At 41.1% G+C, this 13,152-nt stretch overlaps 1 protein-coding gene across 1 annotated transcript in view; it reads right to left on the minus strand.

The window, feature by feature from the left end:
- Window positions 1–330: 330 nt before the first annotated feature.
- N4BP2 (NEDD4 binding protein 2) overlaps window positions 331–13,152 on the minus strand; it is a 122,427-nt gene continuing 109,605 nt past the window's right edge. Inside the window, exons 20-21 of the transcript XR_005357275.1 lie at window positions 5,027–5,537; window positions 331–576 (exon numbers count right to left, since the gene is read on the minus strand). The gene's annotated coding sequence lies outside the window, so the exon portion shown is untranslated. The remainder of the gene's footprint in view (window positions 577–5,026; window positions 5,538–13,152) is intronic.

The raw sequence follows: 13,152 nt of genomic DNA on the forward strand, positions 1-13,152 counted from the left end.
CTTTTGTGCAATCCAGGTGTGTAGAGACCATCTGCATGTAGATTATGGTGAGATTGCCTAGACCAACAAATTTAACTTTCATGATATGCTCACAATGCCCCATGCCTCAAATCCTTGAAATCTTAGTGAAAATCTTAGTCAAAATATCTATGTGCCGTGAAGATAAAGCAAACTCCATTCAAGTCAACAGCTACCTGTAGAGCCAGTAATTTTGTGTAGGATTTGGTGCCGGGTGCTGAAGTAGGTGAGAACACAGAGATCAGCAAGGTGCATCTCTCACTCAGAATGGTTAAGATCAAGGGAAGGAGAAGGACATGCACACAAAGGAGGTGCTCTGAATCAGGATTTATTTATAGATCTCACTGGAAAAATCCTGGGACACAGGAGTCAGGTCAATGGGAAGTGTATGCAACCGTTTACCAGTTAAAATAGCCTCTGAGCATTGACGTAGATTCTCTTGTAATATTCCGAGGAGCCTCACTGACTTCCAGGAGACCCCGCAGACCAGTAGCATCATTTGAGGATTATCCTCGTCATTGTAAATTCAGGAAACTGTTATGCGTCTGACACTGTACACTGAAGAAAAAGCACAGAGACCAAGACAGATATATTTGCTGTCCTCACAGCACCTATGTCCTAGTTGGCGGGGGACAACTGGGGCGGGGGGAGGGCAGAAGGCAGGGAGTGGGGGTGGAGGCTAGACAAACTAAACCATTCAAATAAATGTAATAATTACAAATTGTAATGATTATTACAAAGGAAGCAGAGAAGAAGCTAAGCTAAACAGCAAGACAATCTCTATGTCCTACAAGTAGTCCAGGAGGGCCTCTTTGAGAAGCTAACTTAAATTTAAGCCGAGACCTGCAACCATGATTCTCGGCCCCAGCTAAAAATTAGAATCATCTGGGAAGTTTTTAAAAAACAGCAGTGCCTAGACTCCACCCCTAGAGATTCTAGTTTAATTTGTCTGGGTTGGAGCCTGGGTGTTAATATGCCTCCCGCCCCCCACCCCGGCCCCCATCAGCCTAACATGCCGCTGCTACTCTAATAATGAGAAGGAGAGGCCTGGAGAGAGTGGGAGGAAGGACCTTCCAAGCAGAGGCACTTGTATGTGCAGAGTCCTTGAGATAGGAAAGAGTTTGCCATGTTCCAGGGAGTTGAGGAGGACTAATATGTCTAGAGTGCGGCAGTGGCCGGCCTAAATGGTGCAAGGTGAGCATTCTCAGAGAGGGACACACACTCACTAAGCCCATAAGAGGTTATTACGTGAACCCAAGTGTTAATTTGCCAACGTGCAGTAAGAACTCAATTTGCCAGGCGAGATCCTTGAGCTCTCTGACAAGTGCCTTATTCTCCGTGGAAAGCCAGATCACCGTCATGATATCATTAGGTAAGTGGAACATAGGGGTTGTGCATCCTTTAGTCACCTCTGGTTTTGTTCATCAAAAGATTTAGGGCAGCTTGTAAAGATACATACACCTTAGCAAAATAAAACCAATAAAAAAAAATGAGAAATGAAAAGATGACGCCAAGAGAAATGAAGACAAAAATTCTAAAACCAGAGGTGAGGTTGGTGCAGAAAATAAATGCCATGTGGTTCTAAGCTTTCAAGCAACCATACAAGATGTCAAATTCTACCACATAAAAAATCGAGTGCTCCGTCAATAAAATGACTGTGCTGCTCAGGATGCTGAGACTAGAGGGAAATGTGGCCTCTGGATCCTCATAGAGAGGACGTCCAGGCTGAAATGAAACACTGTCCTTACACTAAACCCCGCCAGCAACAAGTTTTGTAGGGTGGTCCCTTACGCTGTTTCTCCATGTAGGCTGATTTCATCTCCCGAAAGAGTTGACGAAATGCAATCCCAGGGCGCAAGTAGGGGAGGGTATGCCGGAAGGCGGTGGTTAATACAGGGTGCACGGGCCCTCACGCTGCGGGAGGCGCCAATTTAATGCAGAGATGAAGATCAATTTCAGACTTTCTGTAGAAAATGGGGGCTAGAAGAGTTTTTTCATTCAATCTTCTACAAGATTGGGGGCGGCAAAGAGTTCAAAATTGGTCACACTTCCAGCAAGAGACCCAGGGGCTTTCTGTGCCCTCGTCCCTTGAGACAGCAAGGGAGTCAGACAAGGACAGCCACCTGCATGGACAGTCCCTTCTCCACCTGTTGTAGAAGGTGAGACGAGACTCTGCCCTTTGAGACACAAAGCCAGAGGTGCCAGGTAGTCCCAGTGGCTCAGAGGGTTGGTGCCGCCTTCAGCCCAGGGCGTGATCCTGGAGACTGTGGATCAAGTCCCACGTCGGGCTCTCTGCATGGAGCCTGCTTCTGCCTGTGTCTCTGCCTCTCTCTCTGTGTGTGTGTGTGTGTGTGTGTGTGTGTGTGTCTCATGAATAAATAAATAAATGAAATCTTTAAAAAAAAAAAAAAAAAAGCAAGAGGTGCCACAGGCAGAGGCCTCGGGCCTTATACATTTTCTCCACCAAAGGGAACACGTGAACTCCCAGGGTCAGGCTAGGTGGGGTGTGTCCGACGGTCCAAGCATTCCCACTGCCTCCTGGATGGTGCTGGGAAGGGCATTGCTGTGTCTGGTTGCGAGACTCCCCTTTGACTCAGGGCTCCCTGCCTGACCTCTTTTCCTCTGATGGCCTGGCTCCCTGTGTGTATGGTAATTGTCATTTCTGGTGTTCTCGTGTAGACTTTGTGCTTCCTCCTGCTCCTGATATGACAAAGTTTCTCCTTTAGCCTCTTCCACACCTTTCATCTCCACATACAGTTTAATCCCAGAGGGGGTTTTCTTGCTGGGGGTGAGAGCGGGTTGGGGAGACGAATCTAAGTTTCTTCCCTTTCTGGAAATCTCTCTTTTTGGTTCTCTCCCAATCTCTCTCTGTGTTTCCGTATCTCTCTCTCTCTCTCTCTTTCTCGATTTCTCCCCCTCATTTTGTTAATAGACAGGGGTAGTATTGAGGGGTGGAAGCAAATGACTTAAAATACGTGTACATACCACATGCTCACAGACACACACACACACACACACACACACACACACACAAACCTCTCGGAGTGTCTGTTCTGATGCTACATAATCCAGCCTTGGGACCGAGGTGGGGGGAGATCCTAGGGAATTCAGAGTGGTGGGCAGGAAGGAAGCCAGGGGCATGGGGTTCCTGGTAGGGAACTGTCCCTTGTTATAAGCCATAGTCTGGGATCCTACTTCCCATGAGCTGCTACACCACCCAAGCTGCCACTGCCAGAGCCCCCACCAAACAAGCCTTGTAAAGTCCACTTCCAAGGCCCTCAAGGGGCCTGGCCTTGCTCCCTGGTGTATCTCAGGCATGGACTCGTCAGTCACGCAAGAACCATTTGCTGAACGAAGACATATTCTCTCATCGAAACCTTGCAGTAGCTCTAAGTGGTAAACATTTTCAAATATGTCTTATGGCCAAGGAGTCCTCAGCTGGTTGAAGAAACTCTGGCCTATGAAACACGGAACAGAGATTTACCCCATCCAGCTGTCCTGATGCTTCACCCCGCTGTCTCCCCACGGAGGGAGCTGGGCCACTGTGGGGAGGGAGAGGCAGCCAGAGCCCCCGAGGGCCACAAGCCCATTTTATGTCTCCTGGGTGCTCGTCTGAGATTCCCAGGCAAACACAATCCGGTAAAGATCAGGATCTGCTTTCTCAAAATACCTTCATTTGAAATGCCCTCTGATTTGGTAGAAGCACAGTCTGTTTTCTCCTTAATGGTGTCCTAAGAACAAGGACCTCTTTTACTGAGGATTTTTATGTACATAATAAGACAACCATCTGTGTACCCTGGACTCATGCATAAGTGGTATTCTTGCCCATTGCCAAGGCGCTTTGCCGTTTATTCCAAAAAGAACCCTTAATGACAGTGATAATCATAGCAAATAGTAAAATCTCAGAAACCTTGCGACACCAATCATTTACTAAACTATTTCTACCCTGGATTAGTAAGATGTCTCCCCCTTCTTCTTACTATTAACTTATTAACTGAGATGATTTAGATTTAGTGGGTAGCTTTTAATGTTTACACAGACCCTCACCTGTGATATGCTACCTAATAAGATAAAATATTGCACTGGATTCTGGAGATGGAAAATATGTATTAAAACCTCATCTGAATGCTTTGAAACCTAGGGCATTAGTCATATTGTGATTATTCTTACCCAGCTCCCCATTGTGTGATAACTGTATTAAACCAAAACACACGTTCCTTCTGATTGAAAGATTTCACGAAGGGGATTGTAAAATGTTAGCCCTTTGTAAGAGAAAGAGCTTAATTCTGATGTAAAGACATGGGAGCAAAATACATTCCTGTAAAATGCCCTTTAAAATTCTAAAATTAAGATATCTTAAAATGCCACCAGCTTGGAAATCACATGAACAATTTCTCCTTCACCCATCTTAACTCCTTATAAACAACAGCCGCCCTCCCCAGATAAGAATATCATCTCAAGCATCTTCTAGCTCCCCTCTTATTGCCAGAACCATCATTTCCCCCGCTGTTCTTCTCATCATTTATCTTCTCTTCGACTGTTGTAATGTAACACGCTGCTCTTGTTTAGCGCATATAAGGTTTTTGGGATTGAGCTGCCAATTTTTAACCGGGTTTGTTTGCTCTGTATAACTATGTGGATCTAGCAAACATTTATATCCTGGTTCTTTTTATTGCAGAGCCATAACTCAGAATGATGCAGGCTCTTGTTGCAGAAGATGATAGCACCCAAAGTAGTCATTCAAGCTGTGGCTGTAAAGCTATGGTACTTTTCTTTCTTTACCTGTCAGCCTAGGGCTGATGTAGTCAGATGACCATTACCCTTCAAAGCAGTTGCTTGGCAGTTGAGGCACTTTCCCAACACTGCAGGCATGAGTCAAAGCACTCTGAGAACCTTTGTACAATATCCTTCTGACACGGGTTAGTAAATTACAAAAAGAAAACCAGAATCACTCCACGCTGCTCACAAGTGTTTTTAACTCCAAATATAATCTGCCTTGGTCACCCACCTTATTCACTGGATGAAGCTCCAAAGGGCTGTCTCCCCAAATCACATCCACCCGAAAAGGACAAAGGCTTGCTATCATTGAAGAAATGTAATGTGCCTCGGGCTCAGAGAAAATCCAGAAGACCAGCTTGAAACATGATGTAAGAGCAGCATCTTTGGGTCAAGTGCATTAAACTCCCAGGGGACCCGTGCAAAGGGCACAACATTCACTCTGATGTCGAAATTCTGATTTGTTTTAAAAAGAGGAAGAAGAAGGCCATCACCACTTCTTCTCACATTCATATTTTACTCGTTGCCTTGATAGGGATCTTCAGTTTGGGCACAAACATCACAGGGTAACTGCAACTCAGCACACCTGCTCAGAGCGGGGGTTGCTCTGAGCAAATGCTCAGAGCAAATGTTTCAGTTATAAGGCAGAGACCGATGAGTGCTAACTTGCCATCTCTTCAAAATAACAGATCTCCCGCACAGTTCTGGAAGGAACAAGTTAAAGCCTGCACCCCGGGGGCAACCTGAAATGTCAGAGAAAGTATACATTTGAATTCAGACAAAGCAAGATTCAAATCCCATCTCCATTTAATTGCAAGGATAAGGCCCTGATCTTCCCATCTGGAAAGTAGGTATAATAATATCTATCTTAGAAGGATTTTATTAAAAAGCTGTTGAGTCCTTGAAATTTAGTAGACGCTCATTACATGCTGGCTATTATTAGCCACACCTGTTTTGCACTTTCGCCTTCTGGAGTGTATCTCCTCCACCCCATCTCCTCCTTGAATAACAAGTGTTAAATTTCATCATTTGAGAAGCTTTGCCAGTGCCCAAATTCTGGTTGATAAAGTCATACAACCTTACATATCATGCATAGGATTCTCACGTCATGTGTTTATTGTCTCAACAGTTTAAAGGAATCTAGAATTTTTAAAATGTAATCTACTCCCACCAGGGGCTCAAACTCACGACCCCGAGATCAAGAGTCACATGCTCTATCAACTGAGCCAGGCACCCTAAAGATCTAGAAGTTTTAAAATCAAGTTCTTAACAGTACTTTATGCTTATGCATAATTAGAAAATCCCAGAATCTTCAGACAGACCTTCTGAGGTCCTCTATTCGTACACTACAAACTCCTTAAGTGAAATTTGTCCCTTCTTTTCTCATTCAACAAATATTTATTGAACACTTGCTCCACTATTTATCAAGCACTATCCTAGGCCCTGAGGAGACAGCAGTGAACAAGAACAACCACAAAAATAAAAGAGCCTGCTCTCGTGAGTTTGCATCTACTGGAGAGACTGGCAATGAACATGATAAATTAGTAATAGACTATGTTCCACTGTGCTAATTATTAGGAAGAAAAATAAAGCAGAAAAGAGGGATAGAACGCTTGGACGAGGTGCATATCCAAATACGAAATTCAGGAAAGTCCTCACAGAGAAGAGGAAGGAGGTAAAGTCTGTTTTTTAAAATACCCAATAGTGATTTTAATGTTCAATGGTCCTTAACATCAGCATCCATACCCAGGTTTAATGAGCATTTGCCTTCTGCTCGTTGCTGGAAGCCCTGCTTCCTCATGTGCCTGCAGTGGGGTGGAGGAGCCAACTACACATCTTTGGGAGGAGGTCCATCCCAACTAGAAGTAGGGATCTTGTGGGTGCTCACCTCTTGGCCTCGGCCCTCCACTGTGCTTACTTCTCTCAGCTTTCTGCCCTTTCTGACTCTGCTCTGAATCCTTGCAAGTCATTTCATGATGGACTGTTGACATCTAGAAAGATATATGACCAAAGCTAAATACCTAGTGGAAAGTTTCAGGGTGGTGGGAACTTTTCATGACAGTGCCACAAAGCTGCATTGGCCTTCAGCTTACTATGCTCTCATGCTCCTTTTAACCCACTCATGATAATAATTTAAGAACAACAGTCACACTTGGCCTACTATTTACTGAGCATTTAACATGTTCCAGTGAAATGCTTTATGTGCTTTTTTTTTTTTTTTACTTAATCATCCTAACAAGTATGAGGTAGGTACCATGGTTATCTCCATTTGCAGAGGAGGAAACGGAGGCAGAGAAAGCTTAAGTATCTGGTTCAAGATTGCCCAGGCAATAAATGGCATGACCTGGTACCATAAATCACTTTTGCGATGGTAGTCAGTTGAATTTTGCCAGTATCTTCAGTATCCGTAATGACAGGATACATCTATATCACTTAAATATTAGTTCTCAGTCAGGTCTCTCACATCAGATGGCTACCCCAGGCTGGTAGCCAGCCTGTTTGCCTGGATTCTACATGCCTTATTGAAAAAGATTGATTTTTCAAGAGTTGTCATTATTCTCATCCAAAAAAAAAAACAGAAGTATTTTCCTTTGCCCTCTCAATGTTCCTTGTGCTTTTAAAGAATGGTTCTTTGCTTCTTTTGTCTTTTCCAAGAATGCCTCTCATTTCCTGCTTTTTTGTGTATAGGCATGAGTTTTGGACACATTCATTTTTAGATGCTATTTGTATTAGCTGTCACCACTCTACAAACAGGCCAGAGAAATTTCAGGCACTACTAAATAGTGGTGCTGACAACGTGAAGGACAAATGTAAAAATGTCTTCACCTGCACTCCCGAACAAAGTTCTGGAAGTGGTTACAGATACGCACTGATATATAAAAGAGACTTGGTTCTGTCTTCTGAAAATCACACAAACTAGAATTGATAGGGCTTGTTAGTTCATAATTTGAACAGGTGGTTCTCTTCAATGAATAAAATGAATCTTACAGGAACAAGTAATGAACACAAGGAATTCAGGATATGTTTGTTATGAGCTGAAAATAAGATGACCAGTGGTGTTTTAATTACATATAGCAGTTGCACAAAGACCCAGTTTGTATGTAGATTTTTAGCTTTGAATGAATGTAGTCCCATGTTTTTGTTCTTAAGATACCATTCTCGGGATCCCTGGGTGGCGCAGCGGTTTGGCGCCTGCCTTTGGCCCAGGGCGCGATCCTGGAGACCCGGGATCGAATCCCACGTCGGGCTCCCGGTGCATGGAGCCTGCTTCTCCCTCTGCCTCTGTCTCTGCCTCTCTCTCTCTCTCTGTATGACTATCATAAAAAAAAAAAAAAAAAGATACCATTCTCTCACTAAAAATGGACACCTGGGTGGTTCAGTCAGTTAAACATCTGCCTTTGGCTCAGGTCATGATCCCAGGGTCCTAGGACTGAGTCCCAGGGTGGGCTCCCTGCTCAGCGGGGGGTCTACTTCTCCCTCTCTCTTTGCCCCTCCCCCCTTTTCATGCTCTTTCTCTCCCTCTCTCTGAAATGAATAAAGAATCCTTTTTTAAAAATGGTTGAAAAGATCAACTGGGGACCTCTTTAACCTCTCCAGAAAGTAGCATATTCCTTAAGCTGGTGTTTACTTCAGTAAAAAATTCTATATTTGACCTGTTAGCAAATCTGGAATTATTTGGCCCAAGCTTTGGGAGACCAGATTCAGATTAACGTATTCCTTCTTCCTTACCGATTAACTTCTTGTCTTAGAAATACCCACTGCTCAAATGATAAATGTTGAGCCAACTAAGCAAAAATGGTGAATTCCATTCACTTTATTACTGATGCAATATTCACGGAGAGAACTAGCTTGAAACATCTTCGTGAAAATTTGTACTTATCTAAAAAGTGCAATTAGGTCCATAGATTAAAAAAAACAAAACATCGTGTCATCCAGCTGAGACTTGATGCCAGTTAGCATTGCTTATCTGGAAAAATAGTCATAGGTACAGTGAAAGAGAGACAGATGTGTGCAGTAGACTCAACAACTTTCTTCTGGAAGGTACTACTTTAATTCCTTTGCTTCTAGTGGCTCAGTCTAAAGAAGGAAGCAATTTCAGGTCAGTATAAATAAAAATATATATAATGAAATGGGAAGGTACTCACAATATGACGTTCAATAAAAAGAGCACAATACCAAATTTGAATTTGAATTCAACTTACTATATACACATATGCAAGTGTTAATTAGACGTAACCTCTGGATAACAAGACACAAGTGATTTTTATGTTTTCCTTTTTCCTTTCTATATATCCCAAATTTTCTATAATAAGCATTTATCATTTATGTAGAAAAATCGTTGCTGTTGTTTTTGTCTGCATTGGGCAAGTCTACCCAAGTTTTCTCCAAAGACCCTTGTCACTGCTTCAGCAGAAATGTGTTTTGCATAATACCCAGTGATTTTATAGCAGTTGATTCTCAGAGGACAATTACTGAACCACAGCTGAACCTTGCGAAGTCATCTTCCTCATCACTCATTCTACAGGGTCATATTTAGACGATTCCAACCAGATGCAAATTCCACTTCCTTGCGGTCTCCAAAAACAAGGGATTCCAGAGGTTTTTGCACTAAACCTCTTAGAAGTTCTGTCTTAAATTTCCTTTAAAATGCAAATCATGGCTGAGAAAGATATCCTAAGCTATCTAAGAGCTTTATCTTCTCAAGGGAAAGATAAAGGACTACTCAGAAATAAAAAAGTGAGGTTTCCGGGAAACTTATGCAGTGCCTGAGCTCAAAAAGAAAGAGGTAGTGGGAAATGCTTTATGCTTTATTAAAGGTAAACATGTTTGTGACAAGTGCAGTCAACGATTGCAACATTTGGTTTCAAACTAAATCTGCTTTGTTCTAATTATTAGTATTATTACCTAAATCATTATAGCTGTGCAGTTTTTTAATCATTTAGGAGAAAAGGGAATTATTTCTGTGAATTCTCCTTAATGAGCGCTTTCTGTTTAAATGATACTGAAAATTATACATAAAATTTCAAGATTAATCATAAATACTTATTTTTATTTTTTAACCATTAAGCCTTTTAAAAGCAAAACTTCTATTAAAACATTTTCAAAGTAAAGATTTTAAGTTTTCAGATGCTTATCAAAAGCAAATTAAAAAAAAAAAGATTTATTTATTCGTTTTAGAGAGAAAGGGGAAGGAGGGGCAGAAAGAGAGGGACAGAAGCAGACTCCCTGCCAAGCGCAAAGCCCAACTCTGGGCTCAGTCTTCTGATCCTGAAATCACCACCGGAGCCAAAATCAAGTCAGTTGCCCAACCAAGCCACCCAGGTGCCCTCAAAACAAAATTGTTTACATCAAAATGTTAACCTACTTTCTTCTGGATGATTGGATTGTAAGGGGTTTTCTTTTTTCCTTTTTTAAAAACCTATCTACATATTTTTAAAATCTTTTATCGTAAGAATATTTATTGATTTTATTATAAGAAGAATAAAAAAAAAGAAGAAGAATCAAACATCATTATAAAAGTAAAAAAGGTGGAGGGGGCATGTGGGTGGCTCAGTCAGTTGAGCACCTGATTTCAGCTCAAGTCGTGATCTCAGGGTTCTGGAATGGAGCCCCATGGGGGGCCCTATACTCAGTGGGGAGACTGCTTTTCCCTCTCCCTATGCCCCAACCCCTGCTAGTGCTCTCTATCATATAAATAAATAAAATCTTCTTAAAAAAATGTTAAAAATGGTTTTTATGGGCAGCCCTGATGGCTCAGTGGTTTAGCACTGCCTCAGTCCACGGCGTGATTCTGGAGATCTGGGATCGAGTCCCACGTCGGGCTCCCTGCATGTAGCCTGCTTCTCCCTCTGCCTGTGTCTCTGCCTCTCTGTGTGTGTGTGTGTGTCTCTCATGCATAAATAAATAAAATCTTTAAAAAAAAGGTTTTTATAATTTTGAGCAAACCTTTCTATGGTATTTATTTTTTCCTATGTTTATTATTTGAAGTATGAAATAAGATTGTTTTTGTTCTCTGTAATTCTTGTCTTTTCAATTAATCTTCTAAATATAAAATAATGCAGTTTTTAAAAAAGTTTTTTCTAATGCTTTGGAAGGAAAACATTAGGGACACCTGGGTAGCTCAGGGGTTGAGTGTCTGCCTTCTGGCCAGGGAATGATCCTGGAATCCCGGGATTGAGTCCTACATTGGGCTCCTTGCATGGAGCCTGCTTCTCCCACCGCCTGTGTCTCTGCCTCTCTCTGTGTCTCTCATGAATAAATAAATAAAATCTTAAAAAAAAAAAAAAAGGAAGGAAAACATTAAGTTACTAATTTCCTTTTAACTTTGAATTTTGTCTTTCAGATTAAATTACTATTTACAAAATATTTTTATGTATATTATCATATTTGATCCTCATAAGATTGCTATAAAATAGCAAAACCCAGTATTATTATTATTCTCAACAATCTTCATTTTATAAATAAGAAAAGTGAAGTTCAGAAAGGTTAAGCAACTTCTATACAAGGCCACAGAGCCAGTGAGTGAGAGAACTCTAGATCAACTAACTTCTACAGCATTTTCCTACAAGAAAACAAAGTACTTTTCCCAACTGATTCATTAACACAGGAAAAGGTACACATTGGAGAGAGAAATGCAAAAAAGTCAAGAAAATCTGTTACCGGGCAGCCCGGAGGCTCAGCAGTTTAGCACCACCTTCAGCCCAGGGCGTGATCCCTGCATGGAGCTTACTTCTCCCTCTGCCTGTGTCTCTCCCCTCCCTTCCTCTCTCTCTCTCTGTCTCTCTGTCTCTCTATCTCTCATGAATAAATAAATAAAATCTTAAAAAAAAATCTGTTACCTTAAAATCATAGATTAATACTAAAAATACAAAACTGAAGTATCTGTACAATAAAATTCTAATTTTATTTTTTTATTTTTCAAAAAGATTTTATTTATTTATTTAGGAGAGACATAGAGAGAGAGAGAGGCAGAGACACAGGCAGAGGGAGAAGCAGGTTCCATGCAAGGAGCCGATGTGGGACTCGATCCCAGGTCTCCAGGATCACGCCCTGAGCCAAGGAATTGCTCAACCGCTGAGCCTCCCAGATGTCCCTAAAATCCTAATTTTATATGAAAAAAATGTATTCATGTGTCTAACAAAATCAAAAATAATTAGATCAAATAATAATAGTAATTGGTGAAATTGAAGATAATTTTTTCACTTATTTTCCTTTCATCTTTTGTACTCTATAAATTTTTAACAGTTAGGATTAATTCTATAACCAAAAAAACCTCATAAGCTGTTGTTAATAAAGTACTATAAACATACAGTTTATTCTCTTTAGTGATACTATAATGTAATTGGTTTCACTTCAGTTTCTTGGTTTGCTGTAAATTTTTTATTTAAAAAAAAGGCAGTTGTGGTTTCAATGTAAAAAAAAAAAAGTAATGAGAAATCATAGCACCGTGTTTTGAGGACTTCGCCCTCTATTAGAGCCCATTTAGCAATATAGGGCTAGTTTTGAGAATGTGACCTAAAAAAACATTTCTATGGTTTTCTTTGTCTCTACAATACGTCCCAATGTTAGCTGTTAATTTGGATGACTACTTACCCAATAGCCATTTCCTTTTCCGTGCTAAAAGAACCTGTATTTCAGGATGTGCAGAGTGCCCCAAATCAGGGGATGAACCGTGATGTCCAACTGTGAAAGAGAATCTTCTGGTTCCTGGCTTCCCAGTTCCCTTGTAGCTCTGAGTAGCCATGTGACCCAGTCCTACTCAATAAAATATTCAAAAAAGTCTTTTTGAGTGTTCCTGGGAACGATGTTCCTCACCAGTGAGATCAGGGAGACATAATCAGAAAGCACCTGCCTTTCTTTCATGCTTTGGTATTGTCATAGGAGAATGCTATGCTCTGAGAGCTTCAGCAGCCATCTTAGGACAAGAGGGAAAGCCAAGAAAACTAAAGAGGCACAGAACCAGTACACTGTCGATCCACTCACCACCTCTTCATTTTTAGTATGTGAGAATATCATCTGCCTGCATTATCTAAGACACAGTTTGTTATTCTAAAACTTGCCTTTGAATGTCTTTTAATGATGTAGTAACACATAACAAAAATTTGAAGTTGAAACTATCAACATCTTACAGAATATAAAAAAAATGTTAGCCAATACCCAATCTAAATGGCCAACAGTGTGGAGTGTCATACAGAAATAGGCTAGGGATACACAATCTTATATGTCAACTATATCTCAATAAAGCTGAAAAATAAAAAGATGGTTAGATTATTTTACAGGGATATTATACAGTCATTTAAAAATAATATTTAGGGAGACAGTGTGACCACATGAGAAGATGCTCACAGTGTAAGATTA

This window comes from Canis lupus, chromosome 3 (assembly GCF_011100685.1).
Source record: "Canis lupus familiaris isolate Mischka breed German Shepherd chromosome 3, alternate assembly UU_Cfam_GSD_1.0, whole genome shotgun sequence".
Lineage (NCBI taxonomy): Eukaryota > Metazoa > Chordata > Mammalia > Carnivora > Canidae > Canis > Canis lupus.